The sequence below is a fragment of the Coregonus lavaretus genome, assembly GCF_964263955.1.
Source record: "Coregonus lavaretus genome assembly, chromosome: 33".
Classification (NCBI taxonomy): Eukaryota; Metazoa; Chordata; class Actinopteri; order Salmoniformes; family Salmonidae; genus Coregonus; species Coregonus lavaretus.
Window position 1 is genome coordinate 14,119,780 of NC_140020.1, and position 27,252 is coordinate 14,147,031.

The following is a 27,252-nucleotide window of genomic DNA, read 5'->3' on the forward strand; positions in this document are numbered from 1 at the left end:
TCAGAGCCAACGGCCAGTACCCTGGGTGCGCCGCCGTCTCTTCTTACAGATGTAGTAGATAGGAAAGGCCACGAGACCTGAGGAGAGAGCAGAGCAGGAGAGAACAGGCAGGTTAGTATGAGCAGGAACTAAGCTCAGGGAAATGACTGACAGTTAATGCAAGCAAATTAAGTGACACCTCTCACAAGGAAGTGTTAACAGTATTGGTGGTCGATCAAGGAAATACTTTAATAATCTCAATACTGTTCTGTTGTTCGCACTAAGAACATGTTACCTTTGAAATGCGGACACACATAACAGTAAAGATAATTTGTGAGTGGGATTAGAAAGTGACTGTCAACAGTTTTACATCAGTGTGTCATCCTCCCATCGCCCAGTGTAGCAGTGCTATCTGAAGTGGACAAGCAGACACTTAGCCGCTTCTATCAATTTTCACCAAAACACAGGTGGCCTTCTCCAGCACACCACAGCCATTGAACAAGTAGAGTCACACAACATACCTGACCCAAGGGAAAGTAACACATTTTAGATTATACAGTGGGGGAAAAAAGTATTTAGTCAGCCACCAATTGTGCAAGTTCTCCCACTTAAAAATATGAGAGAGGCCTGTAATTTTCATCATAGGTACACGTCAACTATGACAGACAAATCGAGGAAAAAAAATCCAGAAAATCACATTGTAGGATTTTTAATGAATTTATTTGCAAATTATGGTGGAAAATAAGTATTTGGTCACCTACAAACAAGCAACATTTCTGTCTCTCACAGACCTGTAACTTCTTCTTTAAGAGGCTCCTCTGTCCTCCACTCATTACCTGTATTAATGGCACCTGTTTGAACTTGTTATCAGTATAAAAGACACCTGTCCACAACCTCAAACAGTCACACTCCAAACTCCACTATGGCCAAGACCAAAGAGCTGTCAAAGGACACCAGAAACAAAATTGTAGACCTGCACCAGGCTGGGAAGACTGAATCTGCAATAGGTAAGCAGCTTGGTTTGAAGAAATCAACTGTGGGAGCAATTATTAGGAAATGGAAGACATACAAGACCACTGATAATCTCCCTCGATCTGGGGCTCCACGCAAGATCTCACGCCGTGGGGTCAAAATGATCACAGAACCACACGGGGGGATCTAGTTAATGACCTGCAGAGAGCTGGGACCAAAGTAACAAAGCCTACCATCAGTAACACACTACGCCGCCAGGGACTCAAATCCTGCAGTGCCAGACGTGTCCCCCTGCTTAAGCCAGTACATGTCCAGGCCCGTCTGAAGTTTGCTAGAGTGCATTTGGATGATCCAGAAGAGGATTGGGAGAATGTCATATGGTCAGATGAAACCAAAATAGAACTTATTGGTAAAAACTCAACTCGTCGTGTTTGGAGGACAAATAATGCTGAGTTGCATCCAAAGGACACCATACCTACTGTGAAGCATGGGGGTGGAAACATCATGCTTTGGGGCTGCTTTTCTGCAAAGGGACCAGGACGACTGATCCGTGTAAAGGAAAGAATGAATGGGGCCATGTATCGTGAGATTTTGAGTGAAAACCTCCTTCCATCAGCAAGGGCATTGAAGATGAAACGTGGCTGGGTCTTTCAGCATGACAATGATCCCAAACACATCGCCCGGGCAACGAAGGAGTGGCTTCGTAAGAAGCATTTCAAGGTCCTGGAGTGGCCTAGCCAGTCTCCAGATCTCAACCCCATTGAAAATCTTTGGAGGGAGTTGAAAGTCCGTGTTGCCCAGCGACAGCCCCAAAACATCACTGCTCTAGAGGAGATCTGCATGGAGGAATGGGCCAAAATACCAGCAACAGTGTGTGAAAACCTTGTGAAGACTTACAGAAAACGTTTGACCTGTGTCATTGCCAACAAAGGGTATATAACGAAGTATTGAGAAACTTTTGTCATTGACCAAATACTTATTTTCCACCATAATTTGCAAATAAATTCATTAAAAATCCTACAATGTGATTTTCTGGATTTCTTTTCCTCATTTTGTCTGTCATAGTTGACGTATACCTATGATGAAAATTACAGGCCTCTCTCATCTTTTTAAGTGGGAGAACCTGCACAATTGGTGGCTGACTAAATACTTTTTTCCCCCACTGTATCTCTAAAGCACCAGTGGTTATGTAATGTTTCATGTTGTTATCGAGGGATTAAAAGAGCAGGATTAAAACAGTGGGTAATTGCAGTGGTTTCATGTTATAACAGGATGTAACATTGCTTACCTATGACCAGGGATACTGCACTGACCACCACCACCAGGACTATGACAACAGGGGCCACCACCACTTTACTCACTGGAATGGGAGGGAGACAAAGAGACAACACAGATATGCATAAGGGTAGGACAAGTACACACATGAAAAAGCATTGGGAGGCCAGGGCAGTTTGGAATAGCACCTTCGCACATAGCACATTAACATTTTCAACAGGTTATCAAAGAGGTACTGCGCCATTACAGTACACCCAACCTAAATGATAGGTGCTCTGACTGCAGCTCTGTGTCTGTCGTTCCCTCAGGGCCTTGTGTAGTGCCTCAGCTGTTGCTCCCTAAGTGGGATTAGCTAAAGTTAGTCAGAGGCCAGCAGGGTGCCAATGGAAACATCTGACACACACTAACGGTGGGCTAATGTGTCCATCAGAGGGGCTACAACACCCCGTCTACCTCCCATTAAAACACTCCGCTGCCTGCTCCCATTCTCATGGGATCAAAACAGCCACTAAATCAAAACAGCCACTAGCGAGTTAAAGGACTACGGTTTAGATAATTCACATGTTTGATTTCATTGGCAAGGCTGTTAAAACATGAGAATGGGAGCAGGCAGCGGAGTGTTTTAATGGGAGGTAGACGGGGTGTTGTAGCCCCTCTGATGGACACATTAGCCCACCGTTAGTGTGTGTCAGATGTTTCCATTGGCACCCTGCTGGCCTCTGACTAACTTTAGCTAATCCCACTCAGGGAGCAACAGCTGAGGCACTACACAAGGCCCTGAGGGAACGACAGACACAGAGCTGCAGTCAGAGCACCTACCAGAGAACAGGAGCGCTGTTCCCTATTCTCACACAGCAGGCAGGGTCACAGAGACATGCGTCATCTCAGATAAGGAAGTTCTGCTGATAAGGGTCATGCAAATCATCCACTGTGGTGGCTACTACAGTATACCGTTATTGTTCCGACTTCAGAGCCGTGACAAATTACAATGCAAACTTTTAGCATAGGCACTAGACGTATTGTGAAAATGGGTTGTGAAAGAGTCATGTCTGCAGCATCAAGCTAGTACATGCTGTTTTGATAATCTTCATTATTGTGTGAATTGATTAAGAAGATGAAAGGCCACCCACATGGTAATTGAAGTTTCCTCGTCGCCCCCCGCCTATCTATCTCTCTGAGTCTGACCACAGAGACCAAGGAGGAAAGTCATGGGCAGTGTAATGACTGAATTCTAAAGGGAGGCAGAAGGACTGTAAAACTACAGCTGCATATTTTTAAATCAGCCCTTAAGGGCCTAGTCTAAGTATAGTTGTCATATTGTCAGAGGGTACTGATTGCCTGCTTGTCTAATAATATTAACCATGAAAGGTTATGGGAATCCCAAAATATCCCCTCTATAAAGGGTTTAAGGGCCTCTGGGGCCCGGGCTGAGGCTGGGCAGACTCACCACACACGGACCCCCGGACCAGCCGGCGGAGGTGGGGCTTCTCAGGGAGGTAGCGGTACTTGCAGCCGAACACGCTGAGGTTGGACGTGTGATCCCCGAAGAATCGCAGGTGGCGGTACTTCTCCCCACAGCGGTAGCAGAAGTTGGTGTTGCACTGGGTGCAGTTCATATGATCGCAGCCCTCTGTCCTCTGAATGTGGATCTTGGGAGAGCGACATATAAAAGCTTTATAGAGCATTCATGAAGTCATAAGTCGTTGTTAGTTTAAAGTTGGACCCTAATTTCTGCACAAATTATTAACTATAATTAACAATCACTAGATTATCAGTCAGCTCAATGCAGGTATTTCCAGAATATAAGTATTTTGGTTTGGTTCGAAATCAAGGGAAAATAATGGAACATTTTGTCCTGATATCTGAGCATCACTCAACCCCTTTCCCATCACTCAACCCCTTTCCCTGACTCATGCTGACTGACATTCCATTGAGAGGAGAGTGCTGCCATGGACATACAGCCAGCTAGTAGTCCACATCTCAGTGACAGTTCCTTCCAATACCTAGATGAATTAGCACTCTCACTGTGTATGAAAGAAAGAGCTGACGTGGCTTAGTAAATCTAATTTGGTATTGACTTTCTGCCAAGGACTCCGTCTTATGACTTCCTGGAATGCTTCATTTCCAGCCATTGTTACAAGGGGGGGGAGAAATCTCTCTCTCTCTCTCTCTCTCTCTCTCTCTCAAACATATCTTCAATCATCTTTTGTTATTGACATACAACACTGGAGAGAACAGTCAGCCCTGTCTCCACCTGCCCAGTGAAGTGAACACCCTTTAGGAACATGTGAAAAAAAAAAATGTATGCACGCATGACTGTAAGTCGCTTTGGATAAAAGCGTCTGCTAAATGGCATATTATTATTATTGTAACTGTGAACCACAATCTTCCTCCAGTAGCTATGTTATCTAGCAAGGTTTGCTATTTTTCTCCACTCTCCTGGCCCTGTCACCCACCTTGCAGCGGGGGCACTTCTGGGCGTTCCTCTGGCCGTGCTCAATGATACTAGCCCAGTGACGCAGCAGCTTGTCCCCTTTCCTGTAGTCCCGGCACTTCAGGCCCTCATGCCAGGGGGCATGGCATTTGAAGCACCACACAAACTGGCACTTCATGCACGGGATCTGCAGAGGCATAGACATGTGATTGGCTAGATAGATGCACGGCGTATAAGAGGCATAGACGTGATTGGCTAGATAGATGCATGGCGTATAAGAAGCATAGATGTGGTGAGAAGAACTGAACTGCCTGCATGGACTAAAACCTCCCTCATTAATGATACATGAAGAAGCACTTTGTCCATGATTCAAAAAACCTCAACATTTTCAGAAGAATTACAAACTGCAGAGGCCCTGTACTCACCTTTTACTTGTGCTCAGTCCTGCTGTATAATATCTGATCTCAGAACAGTATAGGCCCTCTCTCTCACCTTATATTTGTGCTCTGCCCTGCTGGGGGTACGTCCTTTCAGCGAGGTGAACTGGCTGCACTGGGGACAGGGTTTGGTGCTAGAGTCAATCTGGCTTAGCTCCAGGAAGTATTTGTATTTGGCTACTTCCTCACTGCCCAGGTGGGACACCACCAGGCTCTCCTCCAGGTAACCACTGCACTCCGTGATGGGGCACACTATGTCCGCTCTGCCCACCCTGACCTGGGGCAGACATAGACATAACACAGGGATCAATAGAGAGAGATGTGGTTCATGATCTACTCTACAGAATGCTTTATGACAAATGAGGATAAACAAATAATATGAGACAGTGGTCGTACGTTGCATACAAACACAATGCCATTGGCCCTAGATCCGGTAATAAAATATTGTAAATACATTTAGCTACTGGATGTGTTATGTAGGTGAAGGGTAAACAGAACACATAAGCAAATACTACAGTGTACAGTACAGAACATACATTTCCTGGGTGGTACTGTACAAGGCAAAGTTCTTTACCAAAAGGTGATCGGTACGATCTGTTGTTACCCTAATCCCCCTATAAGAGATACTGTGTTGTGTGAGAGAACGTGCCTTGGAAGGCTTCCATGAACAACTAGTGAATTCACAAGTAATTTCAATCATTTTGCAGACACCCTTATCCAGAGCAACTTACAGGAGCTATTAAGTGCCTTGCTCAAGGGCACAACAACATATTTTTTTCAACTAGTCGGCTGGGGAACCTTTCGGTTCCTGGCCCAATGCTCTTAACTGCTAGGCTACCTGCCGCTCCATAGACATAACACTACTACAACAGTGGAAAACTACAGAGGAAAAAGGGCCCAGTATGCCCAGTGAGAGTCTTAGCATTAGCTTCATGAGTACACCCCACCACCACTTCTCCCCCTCCCATGTAGAGCTCCAGGACTCCCTTGCTCCAGGCACAGTGGGTCCCCTCCAGGGTGCTCCTCCCAGGGCATGGTGCAGACAGACGGGCAGGCCCAGGCCGCCCAGAGGATTAGCATAGTGCTGCTGATCTGAGCTGAGTAATCCCCTCCTGGCTGGGCCTGTAGTACATGTCCATACAGTAGACTAGAGAGTGATGCAGCACAGCTCTGGGGTAATGCCCAGCAGACTGAGCAGACTCCTTTCACTATGACAGCCTGGCCTCTAGCCCTATGGACCCTGCTCCTGCACTGTAAAGCATTATTGTTGTTTTGACAGTATTATACAATAAAACTAACAGTAAAGTACAATTTAATTATTTACAGAAAATTGCCATAAATGACAATGCAGTCTGGATGATTTTAGGCGTAAATGTTAAATCATACCGTAAATGGTTGCATGGTATTGTTGTTTCTGGCTCATGCCAAATCTTTTCAGTCTCCTGAGGGGGAAAAGGCGTTGTCGTGCCTTCTTCACGACTTTCTTGGTGTGTTTGGACCATGATAGTTTGTTGGTGATGTGGACACCAAGGAATTTGAAACTCTCGACCCGCTCCACTACAGCCCCGTCGATGTGAATGAGGGCGTGTTCGGCCCTCCTTTTCCTGTAGTCCACGATCATCTCCTTTGTCTTGCTCACATTGAGGGAGAGGTTGTTGTCCTGGCACCACACTGCCAGGTCTCTGACTTCCTCCCTATAGGCTGTCTAATCGTTGTCGGTAATCAGGCCTACCACGTTGTGTCGTCAGCAAACTTAATGATGGTGTTGGAGTCGTGCTTGGCCACGCAGTCGTGGGTGAACAGGGAGTACTCCTGAAGGGGCCCCCGTGTTGAGAATCAGCGTGGCAGATGTGTTGTTGCCTACCCTTACCACCTGGAGGCGACCCGTCAGGAAGTCCAGGATCCAGTTGCAGAGGGAGGTGTTTAGTCCCAGGGTCCTTAGCTTAGTGATGAGCGTTGTGGGCACTATGGTGTTGAACGCTGAGCTGTACTCAATTAACAGCATTCTCACATAGGTGTTCCTTTTGTCCAGGTGGGAAAGGGCAATGTGGAGTGCGATTGAGATTGCGTAATCTGTGGATCTGTTGGGGCGGTATGCGAATTGGAGTGGGTCTAGGGTTTCCGGGATGATGGTGTTGATGTGAGCCATGACCAGCCTTTCAAAGCACTTCATGGCTACCGACGTGAGTGCTACGGGGAGGTAGTCATTTAGGCAGGTTACCTTCGCTTTCTTGGGCACAGGGACTATGGTGGTCTGCTTGAAACATATAGGTATTACAGACTCGTTCAGGGAGAGGTTCAAAATGTCAGTGAAGACGCTTGCCAGTTGGTCAGCGCATGCTCTGAGTACACGTCCTGGAAATCCGTCTGGCCTCGCGGCCTTGTGAATGTTGACCTGTTTAAAGGTCTTGCTCACATCGGCTATGGAGAGTGTGATCACACAGTCGCCCGGAACAGCTGGTGCTCTCATACATGCTTCAGTGTTGCTTGCCTCGAAGCGAGCATAAAAGGCATTTAGCCCGTCTGGCAGGCTCACGTCACTGGGAAGCTCGCGGCAGGGTTTCCCTTTGTAGTCCGTAATAGTTTGCAAGTCCTGCCACATCCGATGAGCGTCAGAGCCAGTGTAGTAGGATTCAATCCTAGTCCTGTATTGACGCTTTGCCTGTTTGATGGTTCGTCTGACGGCATAGCGTGATCACACTCTTCATCTATATTCTTCGTAGCTGTCTATTTACCACCACAAACCGATGCTGGCACTAAGACATCACTCAATGAACTGTATACGGCCATAAGCAAACAGAAAAACGCTCATCCAGAGGCGGCGCTCCTAGTGGCCGGGGACTTTAATGCAGGGAAACTTAAAACCGTTTTACTTAATTTCTACCAGCATATTAAATGTGCAACCAGAGGGAAAACAACTCTCGACCACCTTTACTCCACACACAGAGACGCATACAAAGCTCTCCCTTGTCCTCCATTTGGAAAATCTGACCATAATTCTATCCTCCTGATTCCTGCTTTCAAGCAAAAACTAAAGCAGGAAGCACCAGTGACTCGGTTAATAAAGCAGATGCTTTACTCGGTCAGATGAAGCAGATGCTAAGCTACAGGACTATTTTGCTAGCACAGACTGGAATATGTTCCGGGATCCTTCCGATGGCATTGAGGAGTACACCACATCAGTCACTGGCTTCATCAATACATCAATAAGTGCATCAATGACGTCGTCCCCACAGTGACCGTACGTACATACCCCAACCAGAAGCCATGGATTACAGGCAACATCCGCACTGAGCTAAAGGGTAGAGCTGCCGCTTTCAAGGAGCGGGACTCTAACCCGGAAGCTTATAAGAAATCCCGCTATTCCCTCTGACGAACCATCAAACAGGCAACGCGTCAATACAGGACTAAGATCGAATCGTACTACACCCGCTCCAATGCTCGTCGGATGTGGCAGGGCTTGCAAACTATTACAGACTACAAAAGGGAAGCACAGCCGCGAGCTGCCCAGTGACACAAGCCTACCAGACGAGCTAAATTCCTTCTTTGCTCGCTTTGAGGCAAGTAACACTGAAACATGCATGAGAGCATCAGCTGTTCCGGATGACTGTGTGATCACGCTCTCTGTAGCCGATGTGAGTAAGACCTTTAAACAGGTCAACATTCACAAGGCTGCAGGGCCAGACGGATTACCAGGACGTGTACTCCGAGCATGCGCTGACCAACTGGCAAGTGTCTTCACTGACATTTTCAACCTCTCCCTGTCTGAGTCTGTAATACCAACATGTTTCAAGCAGACCACCGTAGTTCCTGTGCCCAAGAACACTAAGGTAACCTGCCTAAATGACTACAGACCCGTAGCACTCACGTCTGTAGCCATGAAGTGCTTTGAAAGGCTGGTCATGGCTCACATCAACACCATTATCCCAGAAACCCTAGACCCACTCCAATTTGCATATCGCCCCAACAGATCCACAGATGATGCAATCTCTATTGCGCTCCACACTGCCCTTTCACACTTGGACAAAAGGAACACCTATGTGAGAATGCTATTCATTGACTACAGCTCAGCGTTCAACACCATAGTGCCCTCAAAGCTCATCACTAAGCTAAGGACCCTGGGACTAAACACCTCCCTCTGCAACTGGATCCTGGACTTCCTGACGGGCCGTCCCCAGGTGGTAAGGGTAGGTAACAACACATCCGACACGCTGATCCTCAACACTGGGGCCCCTCAGGTGTGCGTGCTCAGTCCCCTCCTGTACTCCCTGTTCACTCATGACTGCATGGCCATGCACGACTCCAACACCATCATTAAGTTTGCCGATGACACAACAGTGGTAGGCCTGATCACTGACAACAACGAGACAGCCTATAGGGAGGAGGTCAGAGACCTGGCCGTGTGGTGCCAGGATAACAACCTCTCCCTCAACGTGATCAAGACAAAGGAGATGATCAGGTAGCTCAGTTGGTAGAGCATGGCGCTTGCAACGCCAGGGTTGTGGGATCGTTTCCCACGGGGGCCCAAAATGTATGTACTCACTAACTGTAAGTCACTCTGGATAAGAGCGTCTGCTAAAATGACTAAAATGTAAATGATTGTGGACTACAAGAAAAAGAAGAGGACCGAGCACGCCCCCATTCTCATCAACGAGGCTGTAGTGGAGCAGGTTGAGAGCTTCAAGTTCCTTGGTGTCCACATCACCAACAAACTAACATGGTCCAAGCACACCAAGACAGTCGTGAAGAGGGCACGACAAAACCTATTCCCCCTAAAGAGACTGAAAAGATTTGAAATGGGTCCTCAGATCCTCAAAAGGTTCTACAGCTGCACCATCGAGAGCATCCTGACTGGTTGCATCACTGCCTGGTATGGCAACTGCTCGGCCTCCGACTGCAAGGCACTACAGAGGGTAGTGCGTACGGCCCAGTCCATCACTGGGCCAAGCTTCCTGCCATCCAGGACCTCTATAACAGGCGGTGTCAGAGGAAGGCCCTAAAAATTGTCAAAGACTCCAGCCACCCTAGTCATAGACTGTTCTCTCTGCTACCACACGGCAAGCGGTACCGGAGCGCCAAGTCTAGGTCCAAGAGGCTTCTAAACAGCTTCTACCCCCAATCCATAAGACTCCTGAACATCTAATCAAATGCCTACCCAGACTATTTGCTTTGCCCCCCCACCCCTCTTTTACGCTGCTGCTACTCTCTGTTTATTATCTATGCAATAATAACTCTACCTACATGTACATATTACCCCAATTACCTCGACTAACCGGTGCCCCCGCACATTGACTCGGTACCGGTGCCCCCTGTATATAGCCTCGCTATTGTTATTTTTACTGCTGCTCTTTAATTATTTGTTACTTTTATTTCGTATTATTTTATATTGTATTTTTTTGTGATTTTTTTTGGTATTCTTTCTTAAAACTGCATTGTTGGTTAAGGGCTTGTAAGTAAGCATTTCACTGTAAGGTATTCGGCCCATGTGACAAATAACATTTCATTTGATTTGATTTCATATAAGCGTCTGTATTAGTGTCCTGCTCTTTGAAAGCGGCAGCTCTAGCCTTTAGCTCGGTGCGGATGTTGCCTGTAATCCATGGCTTCTGGTTGGGATATGTACGTACGGTCACTGTGGTGATGACGTCGTTGATGCACTTATTGATGAAGCCGGTGACTGAGGTGGTATACTCCTCAATGCCATTGTATGTATCCCGGAACATATTCCGGTCTGTGTTGCAGCCGGCCGCGACTGGGAGACCCATGAGGCGACGCACAATTGGACCAATGTCGTCCGGGTTAGGGGAGGGTTTGTCCGGCCCGGGATGTCCTTGTCCCATCACGCTGTAGCGACTCCTGTGGCGGGCCCGGGCGCATGCACGCTGACACGGTCGCCAGGTGTACGTTGTTTCCTCCGACACATTGATGCGGCTGGCTTCCGGCTTAAGCGTGCATTGTGTCAAGAAGCAGTGCGGCTTGGCGGGGTTGTGTTTCAGAGGACGCACAGCTCTCGACCTTCGCCTCTCCTGAGTCTGTACGGGAGTTGCAGCGATGGGACAAGACTGTAACTACCAATTGGATATGGCGAAATTGGGGAGTAAAGGGGGTAAAAAATATATATTCCAGTCTGTGCTAGCAAAACAGTCCTGTAACGTAGCATCCGCGTCATCTGACTACTTCTGTATTGAGAGTCACTGGTACTTCCTGCTTTAGTTTTTGCTTGTAAGCAGGAATCAGGAGGATAGAATTATGGTAAAATTTTCCAAATGGAGGGCGAGGGAGAGCTTTGTACGCATCTCTGTGTGTGGAGTAAAGGTGGTCTAGAGTTTTTTTTCCTCTGGTTGCACGTGACATGCTGGTAGTAATTAGGTCAAACGGATTTAAGTTTGCCTGCATTAAAGTCCTCGGCCACTAGGAGCGCCACTTCTGGATGAACATTTTCTTGTTTGCTTATGGCCTTATACAGATCGTTGTGTATGGTCTTAGTGCCAGCGTCGGTTTGTGGTGGTAAATAGACGGCTATGAAAAATATAGATGAAAACTCTAGGTAGATAGTGTGGTCTACCGCTTATCATGAGGTACTCTACGTCAGGCGAGCAATACCTCGAGACTACCTTAATATTAGACATCGTGCACCAGCTGTTATTGACAAATAGACACACACCCCTACCCCTCGTCTTACCGGACGTAGCTGTTCTGTCCTGCCGATGCACGGAAAACCCAGCCAACTGTATATTATCCGTGTCGTCGTTAAGCCACGACTCGGTGAAACATAAGACATTACAGTTTTTAATGTCCCGTTAGTAGGATAGTCTCGAACGGAGCTCATCCAGTTTATTATCCAGTGATTGCACGTTGGCCAATAGAACGAATGACGGGGATTTGGGCCTTGTCTGGGAGCAACAGTATATCCTTCGCATCAGACTCATTAAAGAAAAAATCTTTGTCCAGTTCGAGGTGAGTAATCGCTGTTCTGATATCCAGAAGCTCTTTTCGGTTATAAGAGACGGTAGCATCAACATTATGTACAAAATAAGTTACAAACAATGAAAAAAAACACACAAAATTGCACAATTGGTTAGGAGCCCGTCAAACGGCAGCCATCAGCTCTGGCGCCATTATTAAATTACGGTAAAATACTGTACAATACAAACACCATCTCTCCTCAATGAATTTAAATTAATTCATCCATTCATTCATTACAATTGCCATAATAAGATTACAGTAATGCACTGTAATGTTGTTTTATGGTAACTTACAGGCAGTCAGTTGCCTGTAAGTTACCATAAAAACAAAGGCCAAAAAGATTACAGTAACACTATTGGATACCGTAACATAATGTACAATTTTTACGGTAACATACAGGCAACTAGCTTCCTGTAAGTTACAGTAAAACCAACAGGAAATTGCTTACAGTGTGGCCCTGTACTCTCCTCAGGCCCAGGCTGTGCACTCTGTTCTGCTCTGGGGTTGCTCAACGCACCGCAGCAGCAGCTCAGCTATTGTTGTCCAATGAGCTCATATATGTTATCACATCAGAGGTTGGTGATCAGAACTACGTAGGCCTAAAGTGACAACAAGCAGAACGTTGTTTTGAGGTAGCTGATTGAAGACTTTCCTAGAAAGAGCAGTCACAGTGCAAGTGAGATGACAATCAGTGGGATATCAATAACACCCTGTGTTCTTTCTCAGAACCATGACATCAGCCAACTCCTGTGGAGTGGGGACCTCCATTTGACATTTTAGTCTTATCCAGAGCGACTTACAGTAGTGAGTGCATACATTTTCGTACTGGTCCCCCGTGGGAATCGAACCCACAACCCTGGTGTTGCAAGCGCCATGCTCTACCAACTGAGCCACACGGGACCATTTGACTGGACAAAATAACCCCTATTAACTAAACATGGGATAAGTGTCTTCTTAAAATTTCAGAATGGGTTCTTCTATTCATATTATTTCTAGTCCATTGTACTGTAACTAACCATGTATGGGCACCAGCATGATATATCTACTGTGTGTGTAAATAAAAGGAAGTGAATGTGTGGACAGTTTGTGTTGTGACTTGCACAGGGAAGTCTATCTTCTAAAGCTGCACAGACAAGGTCACAGGCTTAGGACTAGCTAGGCTGTGACGCTGATGAGATGAGACGGTCAGTAAGAGAGTTGCCACCTGTGAACGTAGTGCCCACTGACGAGGGCGTGAAGGAGTACCATAGGGCAACCCTGAGCACACCTCTACACCCATCAACCAGGCCACAGCACAGTGACCCTGACAGTCAACACAGCAGGGACACTGGAGCAGTGGCAAGGTGTGAAAAATATATATACTGTAACATCTCCATTCCCTTCTGCCCTCCAAGAGCAGTGGCCCTAGATTATACCAGGGCATACCATCTGTGGTCTAGTGGTGTGTGTGTGTGTGTGTGTGTGTCCACCTATTATAACTGTCCTGCTGCTTCAGAGCCAGAACAGAGGAGAAACTGTAGTCCACCACAGCCTCACAGAGAAATGAATGAGCGATCTCCGGGAGTGCGTTCTCATCCCTTTATTAGGTCAAATTTTAGCCCTGATTTCACTGATGACCAGAGGTTCAGATTAACTTTATCAGGCAGAACACTTCTGTCCTCAGGCTACAACATTGGCCCTGAGGTAGAGCTCTCTTTCGCACACGCGCACACACGTTATGTTCTTCTATCCTCGTGCGGACCTAAAATTCATTTATATTCTAAATCCTATTTCCCCTAATCCTAACCATAACCAAAACCTTAACCCATAACCCTAATTGTAACCCTAACCCCTAAGCTTAAAAAACCCTTTGTCCTCATGGGGACGTGGGAAATGTCCCCACGTGGGACACTTACTATCCTTGTGAGGACATTTGGGGATTTTAGGTCCCCAAAAGGATATAAGAACCAACACACACGCACATGTTATGCTCTTCTATCCTCGTGGGGACCTAAAATTCATTTTTATTCAAAATCCTATTTTCCCTAACACAAACCCTTACCATAACCCTAATCTTAACTCATAACCCTAACCCCTTACCCTAATTGTAACCCTAACCCCTAAGCTTAAAATAACCTTTGTCCTCACGGTGATGTGGGAAATGTCCCCACGCGGATAATTTTCCTTAATTTTCCTTGTTTTATTATCCTTGTGGGAACATTTGGGGATTTTAGGTCCCCACAACGATAGAAGAACCAACACACACACACAGACACACATAGTGTTCAGCCTGAGCTGGTGGAACCAGCTTTAGTAGAGGAGCGACACATGATAAGGCTGGTACCATGATGGGCAGCAAGAAGCAACACAATGGATACTACCTGTGGTGGTGCCTTCCATAACTCCTTATGTTACTGACTGGAAGCTACATATACACAGAAGATCAGTGTCGGGTTGATCCATTTTTTGGGCTAAATCAGGCACCTGTCCTACCAGTGTTAGTCAGTGTTATACTGTCTGTGTTAGTCATAATAGGATGTTAAGACTAAGGGATTACTATTCTGTATCCATGCAAAAGCCAAGCGAATAACAATGTGCCTGGCCACACCTGCAATACAGTGAGATGTACTAAGAGGAACGTTTTCATATTCTCTGACAGAGCTGACAATCCAGTGGTACATCATCAAGCGCTGGGCAGGTCAGACGATATCAAACAAAGCATGTATGAGTCAGTGTGAGGGACAAAGACATGTGGCATCACACCAGATCTAGAGGGCAGGATAACATCCTTCCTGAATCCTGGCCTATCAAAGGGTCAGAACATTGCAATCATGCCAAGACTGACTGGCAGACAACTACTTATCAGCCTCTTATAGAGATTCATTGAGGCCTCTCTATTGAACACAATTAGACAGACTAAAGCGTTTCCTCTACAGCATAAAGACAGGGAGACAGATATAACGAGTCCCTTAATCAAAGGAAATAGGAAGTAATGATATGTTGTCACCTGAGTTGGAAGTTGACAATACATGGCTCGACTGTGATAGTGCTCAGAAAGCAAGGATAAACTAAGGACAGCCATGTGGCTATATTATATGAAGAATTAGCCATTTAAATTAGGCTTTTTAAAATACAGTGTATTTTTCGCACCCAAGACATGGTAAGGAGATTGAACTGGTGTGACAGTCATGTATTTCCATCCCTCTGATCTGGCAGCGTCACATGAATTAAGACCAGAGCACACAGCCTATTCATATCAGACTGGAAGACATGCAGGCTTTTGTAATCAGAATAAGACATAAAGACATTAAAAACAATGACAGTTTGAATCATTACAGGCAAACCAGCCGTCGGAAGTCCTCAAAGAAAAGAGGGAAAAGAATAGATACTGTAGGACAGGACTGAAGAGCTAGTAGGCATACTTCAAACCCACATCAGTTGAGACAGAACATTTACACCAGGGGTATTCAACCGGGGGTCCCTGGCCCCCTAGGGGTCCGCTGAAGTACGGCAGGGGAGGGGATAATGGATTTAGATTTTGTATTATTTCAATGTTTTTATGACTATCACTAAAAACAACAGAATACATTTATTTTGAAATATATACACCTACAGTAAGAGTAGAATCTCTTCTTTCTAATGATGTCAACTTTATTTCTCAACTACCAATATTGAGCCAATTACACACATTGTAGCCAGTTACACTCACTAGAGTATCTGACATAGGCTTTGAAAAAGCACCGGCGAATAGGCAACCAGTGAGGCAAGTGCCGCTGGCTGCTGGTAAGCTTTCTTGACTTGGACATACATTTTTGCTAATACATGGCTAACCTTTGTTTACGAAGCTAAACAGCTGCGCTTAGCGAAAATATGTTTGGAATTAACTTTCTAGATATCATTCACCTGTGATGGGGATCCATGGGTTGCCGGTTTGCCTGGGAGGGGGTCCCTGGGTAAGAAAAGGTTGAAGACCCCTTACTTAGACCAATAACTTGACAAGATTTGGAGAGTAACTAGGCCTATTTTCCCACTGTGTTTCAGTGTTCATAATATCCTCAGAACACAAAGCAAGGAAGGCCTTCAACTCTGAGTTGTATAATGTATACAGATCACTGGGAAAGTTTATAAACCAGTGCACACGTGTGATAGCATTTGAGCCTAAAAGAGCCAACAGCAAGTCCTCTAAAACGGGTTAATGCATAACAGACACGTGAACATGGAGGAAACTGGAGCTGTAGCAGTCCCTATCCTGACCCCGAGACAGATGAGTCAGTGACTAAATTGGATTTGAAAGCCAAGGAACAGTCTGCAATCTGATGCTACATGATGACAATAACAAGATCCCTCTAGGTCAATGGTCTTCAACAGGTCGATCGAGAGCTACCAGTAGCTTGCAGCCAACATACACTACATGACCAGCAGTATGTGGACACCTGCTCATCGAACATCTCATTCCAAAATGATGGGCATTAATATGGAGTTGGTCCCCCCTTTGCTGCTATAACAGCCTCCACTCTTCTGGGAAGGTTTTCTACTAGATGTTGAAACATTGCTGCGGGGACTTGCTTCCATTCAGCCACAAGAGCATTAGTGAGGTCGGGCACTGATGTTGGGTGATTAGGCCTGGCTCGCAGTCAGCGTTCCAATTCATCCCAAAGGTGTTCGATGGGGTTGAGGTCAGGGCTCTGTGCAGGCCAGTCAAGTTCTTCCACACTGATCTCAACAAACCATTTCTGTATGGACCTCACTTTACGCACGGCCTTCCCCAAACTGCCACAAAGTTGGAAGCAAAGAATCATCTAGAATGTCACTGTATACAGTTGGCACTATGCAGTCGGGCAGGTAATAATAAATAATAATATGCCATTTAGCAGACGCTTTTATCCAAAGCGACTTACAGTCATGCGTGCATACATTATTTATTTTTTTGTGTATGGGTGGTCCCGGGGATCGCACCCACTACCTTGGCGTTACAAGCGCCATGCTCTATCAGCTGAGCTACAGAGGATCACGGTAGCATTCTCCTGGCACCTGCCAAACCCAGATTTGTCCATTGGACTGCCAGATGGTGAAGTGTGATTCATCACTCCAGAGAGTGTGTTTCCACTGCTCCAGAGTCCAATGGTTGCGAGCTTTATACCTCTCCAGCCAACGCTTGGCATTGCACATGGTGATATTAGGCTTGTGTGCGGCTGCTCGGCCATGGAAACCCATTTCATGAAGCTCCCGACAAACAGTTATTGTGCTGACGTTGCTTCCAGAGGCAGATGCGCAATTAAAGGGGAATTACAGTCAAAAAATCTTCCAGACCTAAAAAACATTTTCTTCTGATGTGATTTAAGCATTGACATGGACTCAGAACATCCAGGGTGCGCTGAGGTACCGGAACACATTGACAAAAAAAGTGTCAAACACAACGTAGCAGCCAAGTAGCCTACTATCTATGGTGGTGAAAAAGACAGCACTCTCCAAGGTGCTAATTAAGTCAAAGCATTTTAGACATCACTGCAGAACGCCCACATACAGTGAGGGAAAAAAGTATTTGATCCCCTGCTGATTTTGTACGTTTGCCCACTGACAAAGAAATGATCAGTCTATAGTTTTAATGGTAGGTTTATTTGAACAGTGAGAGACAGAATAACAACAACAAAATCCAGAAAAACGCATGTAAAAAATGTTATAAATTGATGTGCATTTTAATGAGGGAAATAAGTATTTGACCCCCTCTCAATCAGAAAGATTTCTGGCTCCCAGGTGTCTTTTATACAGGTAACGAGCTGAGATTAGGAGCACACTCTTAAAGGGAGTGCTCCTAATCTCAGCTTGTTACCTGTATAAAAGACACCTGTCCACAGAAGCAACCAATCAATCAGATTCCAAACTCTCCACCATGACCAAGACCAAAGAGCTCTCCAAGGATGTCAGGGACAGGATTGTAGACCTAAACAAGGCTGGAATGGGCTACAAGACCATCGCCAAGCAGCTTGGTGAGAAGGTGACAACAGTTGGTGTGATTATTCGCAAATGGAAGAAACACAAAAGAACTGTCAATCTCCCTCGGCCTGGGGCTCCATGCAAGATCTCACCTCGTAGAGTTGCAATGATCATGAGAACGGTGAGGAATCAGCCCAGAACTACACGGGAGGATCTTGTCAATGATCTCAAGGCAGCTGGGACCATATTCACCAAGAAAACAATTGGTAACACACTACTCCGTGAAGTACTGTTCGCTGCTCTGGCACCCCAATGGTGGAACGAGCTCCCTCACGACGCCAGGACAGCGGAGTCACTCACCACCTTCCGGAGACATTTGAAACCCCACCTCTTTAAGGAATACCTGGGATAGGATAAAGTAATCCTTCTACCCCCCCCCCCCCCCAAAAAATAAAATAAAAAAAATTGTAAAGTGGTTATCCCACTGGCTATAGGGTGAATGCACCAATTTGTAAGTCGCTCTGGATAAGAGCGTCTGCTAAATGACGTAAATGTAAATGTAAGTACTGAAATCCTGCAGCGCCCGCAAGGTCCCCCTGCTCAAGAAAGCACATATACAGGCCCGTCTGAAGTATGCCATTGAACATCTAAATCAGGGGTGTCAAACGTCCGGCCCGCGGGCCGGATCAGGCCCGCAAACGGGTTTAATCCGGCCCGCGAGATGATTAAAAAAAATGTAAAGTATAAAAATGCGCTGCAATTTTTCAATAAAATAAACTGCTGTTCCAATTGCGTCCACTGGATGGCGCAATAGCAATTGTGTTAAGCAAGCAAACTGTTTATACCGGGGCAGAGCAAGTAGGTCAAGCACGTGCAGCCAATGAGCTACTTTGTTTTGCCCGCAATATTTATTACGGCTTCTACTTTTAACATGATGTGCTTTGGCACCTTCATTGCCCCAATATGTCTCTGTCAAAAAAGAGAAAAGTGGACGCAGAGTGCAGAGTGTTCCAAGAAAAATGGTAATCCTATTTATTCACGGAATTGAATGGGAAAGCTGTATGTTTGGTGTGTTCAGAGCATGTTGCAGTGCTGAAAGAATATAACCTTCGTCGCCACTATGTGAGTCTTCATGCCGACAAATATGACAACTTTCAAGGACAGCGGAGATGAGAGAAGGTGAATTAACTGTTGGCGGGTCTGAAGAAACAGCAGTCTGTGTTTACTCACAGCCGAGACATCAGTGACGCTGCAGTGAAAGCTAGCTACCTCATTGCTAATGAAATCGCAGTGGCTTCAAAACCATTTAGTGAGGGTGAATTTGTAAAAACATGCATGATGAAGGCAGCGGAGATTGTGTGCCCTGAAAAGCGGCAGGCTTTTGCAAATATCAGCCTGACAAGAAACACAGTTGCAGACAGGATTTCCGATCTTTCAGTGGATTTGGACAGCCAGTTGAAGCAAAAAGTAAAGTCATTTATTGCGTTTTCGGTTGCAATTGATGAAAGCACGGACATTACAGATGTTGCACAACTGGCCATTTTCATCCGCGGAGTTGATGACACATTGACCGTCACCGAAGAGTTTGTGGAGTTGGTGCCGATGACAGATACAACGACAGCAGCTGATATTTTTACCGCACTCGTCGGCGCGCTGGACAGGGTCGGAGTGGACTGGTCCCGCGCTGTCAGCCTGGCTACAGATGGTGCGCCCTCAATGATCGGGAAAAAAGCAGGCGTTGTGACAAAGTTCAGAGAGAAAGTGCAATCTGCAAATGGAGGACGTGATTTTTTGACTTTTCACTGTATTTTGCACCAGGAGGCTTTGTGTTGCAAGTCATTAAAGATGGATAACGTCATGAAGGTGGTCATCCAAACTGTTAATTTCATCCGATCCAGAAGCCTGAATCACTGTCAGTTTGACAGCCTTCTCAGAGAGAAAGACCACATCTATGGCCTGCCATACCACACTGAGGTAAGATGGTTAAGCCGAGGTGCTGTGCTGAGGCGTTTCTTTGATTTACGAGAAGAAATTGAACAGTTCATGGAAGAAAAGGGCAAACCAGTGTTAGAATTTCATTCCGCAGAATGGATGCAGGACCTTGCATTTATGGTGGATGTTACAGAGCACCTGAATAACTTGAACAAACAGCTGCAAGGGCGCAACAAAGTTGTCACGCAGTATTATGACAGCATACGTTCTTTCAAGTTGAAGCTGTCATTGTGGGAGACGCAACTTGCCGGTGGTGATGCAGCTCACTTCCCCTGTCTGAAAAATGTGTGCGCGACCCAACATGTGGCAGACATGAAGCGGTTCAAAGATAAAATAACGGGACTGTTACGGGAGTTTGAGCAACGCTTTCAGATTTATGTTTATATGTTTTTATGTTGATGTGCTATTGTTTTTAATTGTTTTTATTTTATTTGTATATTTAACCTATTCTTGACTCTGTGGTTCTTGCACTTGTTTGGGGAACAGGATTTCATTATTTTTATCTACATTTCTGCCTGAGAAATGACACCCTGATATAGTTCTGTGATCTGTGAAACAGTTCTGTTAATCACTGAGGCATTGTGTGTTTGTGTGTTCTTTTTCTTTAGAATTTTCAAATAAACTTGACGTGTTTTATGATTAATAGTGATGTTGTGCTTGTACTATTTTGGACACACTGTCCTCAGGCTCCAGCTTTATGTTGTATGTTGATCGTATTAAAACAAAGAAAACAATCTGAAGTTGTTGTTTTTAAGTTATATATACCATGATTTTTCCAGTCCGGCCCACTTGGGAATAGATTTTCCTCCATGTGGCCCCTGAGCTAAAATGAGTTTGACACCCCTGATCTAAATTATTCAGAGGAGAACTGGGTGAAAGTGTTGTGGTCAGATGAGACCAACATCGAGCTCTTTGGCATCAACTCAACTCGCCGTGTTTGGAAGAGGAGGAATGCTGCCTATAACCCCAAGAACACCATCCCCACCGTCAAACATGGAGGTGGAAACATTATGCTTTGGGGGTGTTTTTCTGCTAAGGGGACAGGACAACTTCACCACATCAAAGGGACGATGGACAGGCCATGTACCGTCAAATCTTGAGTGAGAACCTCCTTCCCTCAGCCAGGGCATTGAAAATGGGTCGTGGATGGGTATTCCAGCATGACAATGACCCAAAACACACGGCCAAGGCAACAAAGGAGTTGCTCAAGAAGAAGCACATTAATGTCCTGGAGTGGCCTAGCCAGTCTCCAGACCTTAATACCATAGAAAATCTGTGGAGGGAGCTGAAGGTTCGAGTTGCCAAACGTCAGCCTCGAAACCTTAATGACTTGGAGAAGATCTGCAAAGAGGAGTGGAACAAAATCCCTCCTGAGATGTGTGCAAACCTGGTGGCCAACTACAAGAAACGTCTGACGTCTGTGATTGCCAACAAGGATTTTGCCACCAAGTACTAAGTCATGTTTTGCAGAGGGGTCAAATACTGGTTTCCCTCATTAAAATGCAAATCAATTCATAACATTTTTGACATGAGTTTTTCTGGATTTTTTTGTTGTTATTCTGTCTCTCACTGTTCAAATAAACCTACCATTAAAATTATAGACTGATCATGTCTTTGTCAGTGGGCAAACTTACAAAATCAGCAGGGGATCAAATACTTTTTCCCTCACTGTACTTGAGTATAACTGCAGGTCTTACATAAGTCAGAATTTCTGATAGCCTAATTTTCTAGACATCAACGTACAGCAACATTTTTAGATGACACTGCAGAACACCCGCCATATGCACACATACTCAACTGTGGGGCTTACAAGACCCGAATTTCATATAATTTTCAAGACATCAATGTAGCAATAGAACAAATATCACAATATCAGAATATAACTTCAAATAAAAGAAATCAATGTAGGCTACAGCAGAACATGCATATGAGAATATATAGGCCTCCTGCCTATGTGATAATATGAAGCACATATACAGATTACAAACTTGTTCTCTGCTGTGAAGAACACTAAGATAACCTGCCTAAATGACTACCGACCCGTAGCACTCACGTCTGTAGCCATGAAGTGCTTTGAAAGGTTGGTCATGTCTCACATCAACATCATTATCCCAGAAACCCTCATCACTAAGCTAAGGACCCTGGGACTAAATACCTCCCTCGGCAACTGGATTCTGGACTTCCTGATGGGCCGCCCCCAGGTGGTAAGGGTAGGTAACAACACATCTGTCACGCTGATCTTCAACAAGGGGGCCCCTCAGGGGTGCGTGCTCAGTCCCCTCCTGTACTCCCTGTTCACCCATGACTGGATGGCCAGGCACGACTCCAACAGCATCATTAATTTTGCAGACAGTGGTCGGCATGATCACCGACAACGATTACACAGCCTATAGGGAGGAGGTCAGAGACCTGGTCGTGTGGTGCCAGGATAACAACCTCTCACTCAACATTATCAAGACAAAGGAGATGATTGTGGACTACAGGAAAAAAAAAGAGGACTGAGCACGCCCAGGGGCAAACTACCCGCCCTCCAGGACACCTACAGCACCCGATGTCACAGGAAGGCCAAAAAGATCCTCAAGGACATCAACCACCCGAGCCACTGCCTGTTCACCCCGCTATCATCCAGAAGGTGAGGTCAGTACAGGTGCATCAAAGCTGGGACCGAGAGAATGAAAAACAGCTTCTATCTCAAGGCCATCAGACTGTTAAATAGCCATCACTAGCACATTAGAGGCTGCTGCTGCCTATTGAAATGACTGGTCACTTCAAGAAATGGAACACTAGCCACTTTAATAATGTGGACATATCTTGCATTACTCATCTCATATGTATATACTGTATTCTATAATATTCTACTGTATCTTAGTCCATGCCACTCTGTCATTGCTTGTCCATATATGTATATATTCTTAATTCCATTCCTTACTTATATTTGTGTGTATTGGGTGTATGTTGTGAAATTGTTAGATATTACTGCACTGTCGGAGCTAGAAGCACATGCATTTCGCTCCACACGCAATTACATCTGCTAAACACGTGTATGTGACAAATAAAATTAGATTTGATTCTCATCGACGGGGCTGTAGTAGAACAGGTTGAGAGCTTCAAGTTCCTTGGTGTCCACATCACCAACAAACTATCATGGGTCCAAACACACCAAGACAGTTGTGAAGAGGGCACGACAAAGCCTATTCCCCCTCAGGAGACTGAAAAGATTTGGCATGGGTCCTCAGATCCTCAAAAAGTTATACAGCTGCACCATCGAGAGCATCCTGACTGGTTGCATCACTGCCTGGTGTGGCAACTGCTCGGCCTCCGACCGCAAGGCACTACAGAGGGTAGTGCGGTACGGCCCAGTCCATCACTGGGGCCAAGCTTCCTGCCATCCAGGACCTCTATACCAGGTGGTGTCAGAGGAAGGCCCTCAAAATTGTCAAAGACTCCAGCCACCCTAGTCATAGACTGTTCTCTCTGCTACCGCATGGCAAGCGGTACAGAAGCGCCAAGTCTAGGTCCAAAAGGCATCTTAACAGCTTCTACACCCAAGCCATAAGACTCCTGAACAGATAATCATGGCTACCCGGACTATTTGCTTTGTACCCCCACCCCATCTTTTTACGCTGCTGCTACTCTGTTTATTACCAAATGCGCCTTGGTTCAGGCATGTTTTTCTGAGGGCTCTTTGTTTTTTTTGTTTGTTTTTTTACGATGTTAATTTACTGTACATTCCACCCATTCTTTTGTTAGTCTAACCCTTCCAGTCGTTTCTAGACCCAACCTCCCTACCTTTTTGCATGTTGTACAGCCCAGCTTTGAATTCTGCATGACAAGCCAGGGGTTATACGTTTGCTTGTTCTTGAACTGCAAATTGCACCTGCTCCGAGCACTTCGTCGGTGGATGCACTGCCCCCCTCCCCCCCAGCTCGATTCACCATCTTTCTCTGGATTTTTGGACTTGAAAAATGGATCTGGCTCAAATTAAGTACTGAGTATATTGACAGAAAACATTGTGTACTACTTTCTCTTGTGCGCTAAGGACCCGGGGAAGTGTTGCAGGGGAGAGGAAAAGAGAATAATGTGCCTACTTGAAAGCCATATTTCTTTGTTGTTGCTCGCGACATGTTTAATTTTTTTTAAGTAGCTCTCATGCTAGAAAAGGTTGGCGACCCCTGCTCTAGGTGGGCAACTGACGTTGTCTTCAGAGAGAATAAACTGCAGCACGCAGCCTCTTGTGGAAGAGCGGCGTGATTTCACTAGGTTCTACAGAGACAGAGCTCTGTGATTAAGCTTTCAATTAAAGCCACACACACACACAACCTGTCTCCATCCCTCCCTCCGCTGCTGCCATCAGCCGTGAGGAAAGACAACAATCAGCACACCCACCACACTCAGACAACAAATCTATTTCGCATGCAGTCAGTAGTTCCCTGATGTTACAATATCTTTAGTCACCCTACATTTGTTTTTCTAATCTACAGCCTCCCTATCCATGCAAACCAACCACAGACACCACACACTGGTTATCTGTGTTAGACATCCATAGAAACTGTATACAAGCTCACAATCATTCCACACCTAATTAAAGGATAGACAGAGACACTGTCTGATACATTCTCTGGGAAATACCTCGCATATCCTTTCACTTTACACTCAGTAGCACAGAGTTAGGCCTAGTTATCGTGTTGAATTCCACAGTGCAGCACAGTCGCAGATTGTTCCTTGTGAGAGGAGTCAGTTGGCTCAGAAAGCAGGAAGCACATGACTTCCCTAAACAAGGATAACAATGGCAGAGGCAGCACTGTTACAACACAATGGGTTATCCCTTCCATCCCAGCTCTCCAAGCAGCCCAGCAAAATACTGACATATAGGCCTAACACTAAGATGGGAAAGTGTTCAACCTGTTCATTTATCACTATACTAGCCTACATCCCAATTACTTGGCTCTCTTCCAGGCTGCAGCAGGAGACAGACCATATGACTGGGTCTACCTCAGGTAGTTGATCACATGGTGCACAGTGTAATACTAGACCCCAGTGCTCTCCCTGCAGACTGCCCCAGCAGGTGTTCATCCTAGTGGTAACTGAGCACATGGACCAGGGCTCCCATTGGGTTCATTCAGTAGGACACAGCAAGCCAGCTGTCTACAGACCACAAAATCTGCACCTAGATACACTATTGACATGCCAAATGAGCTGGGGATGATCTTACATTAACCCAAAGCAATCCAATGGGCATAAACATACATTTGTGTTGTGAAAACAAAAAGTAATCATAACAGGTAGGCCTACAAGTGCCATATATATAGGCCCAATCTTTTTCTGTGTCAATGTGTCTATTGAGCACACACACACACACACATCCAGAAGGCTTGATAACATAGATAACATAGAAAACATATGATGCTGGAGACAGCTTTCGGTGAATTGGGATACCAAGCCTTTACCTGTGAACTGATGTATATTTTCAGGCATTCCTCACAGACAACCTTCTTGCAACAATGTAACGGTTTATTGTGCTTGTTGTCCAGACAGATGCGACATGCCAAGACAACTGATACATTGTAATCCCCGTTGTAAAAGTTGCTCAGAGTTCTAGGATCGATCGGGTTCGGTAGAGTGTCTGGATCGGGGACGGTGTGGCGGCCCAGTTCCAAATTGCTCTGCTGCCGCAAATCTGTGGATTGCTCTGTAGCGACGTTTGATGTTGACGGAGTCATCGCCCCATTATATTGGTGTTCTCCGGTATTGTCAGCTGGTTTCCTGTAGTTATCGTTTGCAATACAGTATACGGTACAGTAAACATGTTCCTTTAACTGTACGACATCGTCGTCAGCCCTGCTACTTTCACAATATTCGTCAGAATCTGTTACATCAACTTCATCCAAATCGGATGACGTTAATCCCTCTATGTGATCTGCGATTTGCTCTTTTCCATCATTCGTTTCACTACCACTTGACTTTTCAAGGTCCACACAATCAATTCGTTCATTTAAAACAATTTCTACCATGGCATCCTCTGTGTCTTTTTGGTCATCTGCTGAATTGTTATTGAAATTCGTAGGGGATCTCGTAGTCCCGAAATTCCTCCTTAAAATATCCACTGCAGTCGGTTTTCTGAAACGGTATCCCTCAACATTTTCTTTACTACCCGTCCTCTCAACCCTGTGTTTGTGCGTCTCCAATAACCGTCACCGGCTAGTGTTAGGATCTTTCTTTCCCTGACATCTTGAATAAAATCTGTGCCTGATGTCTCAACTTTATCAAGCATTTTTGATGGATTGCAGACTGTCTCTTCGTCATATCTGCTGACAAAACTCGGGTTTTTAAACATTCAAAGAAATGTGTTCATCTTCCATTCCCAAAGTATAACTCCCCATGCACGCTCTGCCTCTCCTCCAACTCCAGATACTAACAAAACAAAACAAAACCCAAGTAGGCTGTATTTCTGCTTCCGGGTCTGCGTGTAGGAAAAAATAAATCCGTAAAGTTGTAGCTGTTTGTGAAATAACAGCGCATTGTCGATCAAAAAAAGCAAGAAGTTAGAGTCAGACGCATATCCATCTATTACGGTTAAACAACTTTAATAACGCAGTCTCTCTCTGGGGATCCCTGGACGTTTGCCTGCCCAGCAACAGGCTACCTCCAACCAAGTTAGAATCAATATAGCACTGTATGACCTGTAATTTACGCGCATTGCCCACAAAGGGCACATCAAATCTATGGAAACACCTCATACAAGTGATGACGGCAACCTTTTTATTCTACAAAGTGAGAAACACCTTAAGTCAAGTGTTTGGGAAAAAATACTGTATATCAATTATAATATCCATATTTGGTGAGATTATAGTAAATTCTACCATTACTGTTTTCAATTTCAATAGTCTGGCTGCTAGACACTGTCAATAAAACAATGGAAATTCAAAATCAGAAAGTTATGGCATTTCGTTTCACAACTGACTATATTTTTTCAATGTATGTATTTGCCATGGGGGTTTAACCTTCAGCTAATAATTGTTTAGATATGAATCTACAGTATTCTCAGCATAACACTGAAATATCATCAGCAATGTTGTTTGGGTCAAGTGGCACACTGACAGTAGAGTCAACAGTAGAGGGTAGGACAGTCGTGGTCAAACGTTTTGAGAATTACACAAGTATTGTTCTTCACAAAGTTCGTTGCTTCAGTGTTATGAGATATTTTTGTCAGATGTTACTATGGTATACTGAAGTATAATTACAAGCATTCTATAAGTGTCAAAGGCTTTTATTGACAATTACATT

General features: G+C 45.3%; 1 pseudogene across 1 annotated transcript; it reads right to left on the reverse strand.

The window, feature by feature from the left end:
* LOC311108426 (E3 ubiquitin-protein ligase RNF217-like) lies at positions 1 to 26,348 on the reverse strand (annotated as a pseudogene). The gene is made up of 6 exons: positions 25,416 to 26,348; positions 5,153 to 5,374; positions 4,683 to 4,847; positions 3,674 to 3,875; positions 2,240 to 2,311; positions 1 to 77 (listed from the first exon to the last, which is right to left on the reverse strand). The product of its transcript is annotated as an E3 ubiquitin-protein ligase RNF217-like (transcript).
* Positions 26,349 to 27,252: the final 904 nt, after the last annotated feature.